Source organism: Acanthochromis polyacanthus, chromosome 15 (genome assembly GCF_021347895.1).
Source record: "Acanthochromis polyacanthus isolate Apoly-LR-REF ecotype Palm Island chromosome 15, KAUST_Apoly_ChrSc, whole genome shotgun sequence".
Lineage (NCBI taxonomy): Eukaryota > Metazoa > Chordata > Actinopteri > Pomacentridae > Acanthochromis > Acanthochromis polyacanthus.
The window spans coordinates 10,257,275-10,263,835 of NC_067127.1; the positions used below are offsets into that span (position 1 = coordinate 10,257,275).

Below are 6,561 nucleotides of genomic sequence, written 5' to 3' on the forward strand. Positions count from 1 at the left end.
AAGGGTCCCATTTTCACAATGAAAATGTCAAATTTAGAGAAAAGCATGTGTATGAGAAGTTCTCAGGGGATATTGTGTTTGCGAGGGAGTTATTAATTCTGTGTTTGATCATTCTATATTTGTTCTTCTGCATATTGTAGTAAGGATGTTCCTGTTTGTAGAATTGTATGAAACTGGGGGCTGAGGTACTGGACTGATTCTATGAAATGTTCCAGAATACCCATTTTCAGAAAGTAGAACAACCTGAATCGTTTATCAGAAGATTTGATAGCTCTGTTGTATTTTGGGGTCACATCTTGCTAACAGGATTTGGGTCCACTTTGCTGCAGATCAATACAAAGTTGTTCTGAGTGAGCACCTTCGTCCTTTGATGAAAATTTTGTATCGCGATGAGAGTAGTCTTGTCTAGACTGACAGTGCCCCCATCTAAATCATGCTTTCAAATGTAAGCCAAACAAGTGTGATCCATTTTGTAAGAAGAAAACTTTTTTCACCATCTGATGAAGCAGTTACATCAGAGCAATTATAATGCTTTAATTTGGCTTTATTTTTCTCACCAAACATCACATTGGTAACATTAACTCATGTCACTCCAGACTATTAAAAGTCATGTGTTTAAAATATGCACTTCAACAACACCAGTAATAATAATCAATTTATACTCAGCATTGGTAAGGGTAAAAATCATTTCTGTTATTTACTTGCACTGTTTAATAAGTGATATCTAGCTGCAAATATAAAATTAACCATTAAAAAGGCTACATAATATACAGGGGATAAATGATTACTGCATGCTATGTAAAGGCTGTAATAACACTCTAAACTTAATCCAATTATTTACAATAATCTATGAATTTATGTTATAAATCTACAAATTCATTGTTAAAAACACACCTAAACATATGGGAAAACGAGCAAGAAAGAGGTTCATCACACACAAACTAAAATTTCATTAAATACGAAAATAATAAACATACATGACTACTGCAAGTGTGGCACTTCACCGTGATGAAGTTTAACCAAGGATTATTAACCTGCACCCTGTCGTAGTGCACCGAAGTAGACTAAACACAAACGACTCAACACACATTCTTGGCAGAAGTCTGTGATCGGAGCGTATTTTTTAGTTTTTCATTGAGTTAAATTCCACTTAAAAATGTTAAACTGTTGAGTACAGACTCTCCTAAAATATTTAGAATCTAAAAAAATGTTTATAAACATTTATCATTGTAATTGTATTATTGTTAATGTGCTTAAAAAGTAAGAGATGGTCCCCTGGAATTAGAGTTACTCACAACTTGACATCCTGCAAAAGTCAAAATGGATGATTAAAATCTGCAGTAAGGAAAAAAAATCAACTTTTGTGCTGTCTCTTCTCATTTCTATTACTTTTCCTCATATTTTAGGTTTTGCTGTGGTATTGTTTCATTATCAGTATCGATTGATTTGATCAGGTGTTGTATCAAAGTCAGAACTTTTCTGCACTAATAGCTTGAGCCCAATCTGATAAGATGGAGTGAGCACAGTCGCAAGGAGGGGAAAAATTCCAGTCAGTCACCTCCTGAATATTTTAGAGAATAAGAACACCCAAGCAGTAAACTTGTATTTATTAATTATCACACACAACACAACACAGTGAAGGTAACATGCATTAAATGAATAAAGAACGCTTGTCCTGAGACTCAGAGAATAAACAGTGCAGGCCGGTGAAGGTGGAGACAGTCAGTATGCAGGATTGTGTCTTTAAAATGCTAATTTTGTCACTACACTGGGAGCTGCAAGCAAAACTACACCCACTCACAAAACTAGTGGGTAAAAAGAGTTCACAGTGACTAAAGCAAAGAGCTGTCAGCCTACATAAAATGTCACATACTCCCTTCATAAAGACAGTCATATACACATTCAAACACAGGAAGGCGCTGTTACACTTCAGTCAGGTGTTTGAGGAGCTGAGCTAACATGTAGCCGGAGTTACTGAAGAAACCTCCTGGTGGAAAACCTTCGCTCCCTTCACTTCAGGTGACTCCATTGTCTCCATTCTCCTTCAGTCGGTCCTGAAGCTGGGAGACATATGTGAAAGCTGCTGCTGTGAAACATTTGTGCAAATGTGTGCAGACACTGATACTATTTACACCAATATTTATCTGTACATGTACATCATCAATCCTATATCCCACCTACAGCTATTATATTCATATAGTGTGTTGATAGCACTGTGTCCAAGCTGTTTATACTGGAACAGATGGGCAAAGCGCATCACACTTGGCATAATGGTTAGCAGTGGACAGCTGAGATGGTGCAAAGGACATACCATCAACCTGTATGGCACAAAACTAAACTTTGCTCCAATAATGACAAGAATCCTGATAATTACTGGCAGCACCATCCATGGTCAGGTGAGTCCAAGATAAATTTGTTTGGCTTAATTGTGCCCAGAATGTTTGCCATGAACCCAATTGGGTGCATGGAGACAAGACACTTATGCTGGTCAGTCATCTAAACCTCAACAATCTTTATTGATAATGAAGTTACATAATTAGGATGAATGGATATCACATAATGGTGTATAATTATGTACAGTCTGTATACTTTAAACTCGAGCTTATCTGCAGGGCCAACTGTTGTTTAGTAATTATGGTAAAAATTACATCATGAACTCAAAGCCATTGCATCATGGAGAGTACTGAAAAGTAGGGGGCATGATATAAGAAAATTCCTGGGGCATCCCTTGAAATATGCATATCAAAGAGCACAGCAGTGAATCCATCCTCAAAAACACGTGAGCCTGAGTGAGAAGGGCACAAGTGTGGGAGGCCACCGTAAGGCCTTATGAAACATGAGAGGGCTTATCGTGCTAAATGCAACGTTTGGTGTGAACTAAAGACATAAACCAAGGCGCACCATGCACAACTCAAACATCAAGCTGTGGGAATGATGCAGACCCCACAGCCTTGTAAAATTCTAGGTGTAAATCATGCAGTGAAAGACAGAGATACTGGAAGAAAACAGTCTGCATAACATATATTTATGAAACTATTTATTTTCCTAACAAGACAACAACCCTGAATGTGAAGAGGCAGTGAAGCCATAGATCCATCCATTTGCACATTACACAGAGCCTCTACTTAATAATAAGTCACTATTTCTTTACATTTAGACTGTAATTGAAGTATTTGTACATATTTGATCACTGAGGTACTACAACTGCTAAATACATACGCCAAAGTCCAAGGGTACTTATTTACAGTGGTTGGAAAACTTTTCGGACACCCTTAAAATTTTACACAATCTCAAACACTACCATGAAATATTTGTGGAAGAATCTTTTTCAAAACGTGTGGCTGCATTAGACAGACACAAACGCATACAAATGATTTTTTTTGGTTTATTGTTTACAAGAAAAATTAAAGGGATAGTTCGGGATTTTTGACATGAATCTGTATGGCATCCCCGTCAGCAGTGTTGTGCATTCACACAGACTTACGACAGCGTCTGGTGAGCAGAAATCCGGTCCGGTTTTGGTCCAGATGAAAATAGTCCGGCCAGTTTGCTGCGGTCACGAAAATGAAGCGTCAAAAATCCCGAACTACCCCTTTAACAAAATTAAATTCTTGACAGTTTCAATATGTCAGTTCTCAACACTGTTGGTATCAAAGTCAACAAATAACAGAGAAACCACTGGACACCAGATCTTGGTTTGTCTTTCAAGCTGTTGGTTCGTCTGTATTTCTGCAGAGTGTATCCAACTGCATCTGCACTTCTTGGCTATCTGGCAACAGCTGTACCCATCCTTGCTGAGAATCTGTATCTTCAGGCTAATTTCTGCATTAGGTTCTTTGTTTTAGCAATTTTTGTCTTGAACTTTCAAATGTGCTGGCTTTATATAGACACAAAGCACAGCAACAAAAATTGCATCTATCGATAAAAAGCTCGACCTTCATTAGTGGATCACTGGTACCAAAATGACCCAATACTTAAAATTTCTTATGTATTTTTATGGAATCAATGAATTTTAAGCTTTTAATGGCTTTTATAGGATTTATTTAGTATTTTGGCTGCGACTGTACTAAAAGAAACTGCAACTGAAGACCGAAGAGTGAGATTTTGCAGCCACGGTCGCAGAACCGTTGTTGGACAAAGCAGGCAGAGGACGGTGCTGCTGGATGAACAATAAGCCCTAGAAGAGACAGAGGAAAATCTGGATTAGTGGAAAGAAAACAACTGCAGAGCTTCATTAAAGACGTCACACAAAAGATGCTCCTTTGTTGTTGTTGTTGTGGAAAACTGCCTACAAAGCACTGGCAATCCAAAATCTTGAAACAGTGCACAGTGTGGGTGGGGGACAGCATACTGAAGGTGGGTGCAGGGATTTTTTTCACAGTAGTAAAGGATCTCTTCGAAGCCAGTATGGACAGGACGAATAAGTGACGAGTAAGTGTAGCTGTGCTGCAATTAACCATACCTTTTTTCATCAATTAATCTGCAGATTATTTTCTCAATTAAGTGATTAACCCTGTGGAGTCTTCTACTTCTAATACACAGACCAAAAAGCATATAAAACCAAGTGTCCCTAAGTTTGTTTGCCTGTGACTGAACATGGTGCTTGTGGAGACTATTTCCTGCAGCAAGTTCGAGCTCTAAAGTTGTAAACAAAGTTCAAGTGTTGCGCTGATTGTTTCTGGAGAGTTAGATAATTCTGCATCCACAAGCAATTCATTGTGTAAATCATCTAACCAACTTAGATCATGATTTCAGTTTTTCAGGTGAGAGGATTTGCTGTTCTCTTTGTCTTAAATGACAGTAAACTGAATGTCTTCAGCTTATTTGATGAGCATCACAAGAAACTGTAAGTTGTCCTCTGAAGCTCTGGAAAATTCTGATCGGAATACAATTTTTAAACGTGATAAATAAGACAATTAAATAAACGCAGCAAATATAGAAAGATGCTGGAGAAGAACTGCCAGATTCCACTTTTTAAGGACATATATATAATTTCTAAGCAGACATTTATCCCAAACATAAAGACAGTGATGAAAACTGAAACTGAAAACTGATGACAGCACATGAAAATGACTATTGACCATGGACTCCACATGCTACAGATCATGAAATTAAGTAGAAATAGCAATGCCACACTTCAAAAATACTTGGTTACAAGTAAAGGTTTACCGGTCAAAATTTAATCCATATCATAAACAAAATATATTTAACGCATCATAAGTGAACGCCCACATTAGGTAGAATGAAATTAAAGTACATTTATGAGTGTTTCATCTTTTTATGGGATCACTGTAATTAATGTATTGACACATCAACACTATTTAGCTCTATCTGGTTTAATCAAAAATGCTATGTTTGAATAGTCAGAAACTTGTTTTGCATGCAAAGTCTTGCAAAAAGAGAAACACGGGAGTAAAAACGTTGCTAGAATATAATTAAGAATATATTGGCATAACGAATTTGGGTATTTCATGATATCAAATTAGCTGCAAATGTGACAACCTCTTCATTTAACGAGTCTGTGGCGGCACTTAAACTTTTAGGAGTTGAGACCTTGAATGTATGTATGTATGTATGTGAATCGTGAAGATTAAATCTACATGCATTAATTTAATCGTGCAAAGCATATCCCTTAATAATAAAACACAAAACTTACCCATTGACCGATGTCGATGCACTTACCACAGAACAAGCTGCCATCGTTCTTCTTTACTGCACTTCTTCTTAGCTGCGCCTTTACGGCTCCTTTACTCGCAAATAGTAGCGGCTGCATTACCGCCCCCAGCGGCAGGAGGGTGAACTGCCGCTGCTGAAACTCAGGCCACGATGCTGGTCAATATAATTCCGAAAGCTCTCACAAATTAAAATTTCTTCATGATATATTCAGAAAAGGCGCACTCTAATTCTTGATAAATTCATCCTTCAACATCTTTTACTAATTACAAGAATTAAATCAGATCCAGAAATTTTAAAAAAAACGTGGACACATATCAGTCCTAAGGATGAAAATAGCTTTATTTTCCACAAATGACTGAAAGATAATTGAGAAAAATTCTACTATCATATTAGGCAAGGAACAAACTAATCTCTGAAGCATGTGCTTCAGAGTAGAAAAAATTTTCAGTTATTGTTTTGGATTCATAACCTAGCTCATGTGCAATACTTCATTACCACATGCATTTTTAAAATTTTTAGAATTATTACCAGTATTTCTTGCTTTTCTATTCTGGTCTTATCTTTATCGGTAATGTACTGTATTTATATTTCATCGCTTTTCAATGAAACACATTATCTAATCTTGACTTCTGTGCAATATTTGTATGAAGAATATCCCCTCTTATTCCTTCTTAAATGATTAATAGTTTGGTCTTATCTTGTTGTTAATAAAGTAGAGGTCTGACAACTCTTACATCCTTTACTGCCAGACATAACAGCATGAACGTTATAGCAATACTGTGTAAGAAAGAGGTCTATGGTTTATCATTTACTTTTTTGTCATTCAGATTTTATGCCACTATTGTCAACAACTGAGCAGCTAGCCATGTCCCAGTGTTGGAGCAC

At 36.9% G+C, this 6,561-nt stretch overlaps 1 long non-coding RNA gene across 1 annotated transcript; it reads right to left on the reverse strand.

Annotated features, from left to right (window-relative positions):
- Window positions 1–3,020: 3,020 nt before the first annotated feature.
- LOC127537603 (uncharacterized) lies at window positions 3,021–5,738 on the reverse strand. The gene is made up of 2 exons (XR_007947320.1): window positions 5,657–5,738; window positions 3,021–4,177 (listed from the first exon to the last, which is right to left on the reverse strand). It is a non-coding gene; the product is annotated as an uncharacterized LOC127537603 (long non-coding RNA).
- Between the last annotated feature and the right edge of the window lie 823 nt (window positions 5,739–6,561).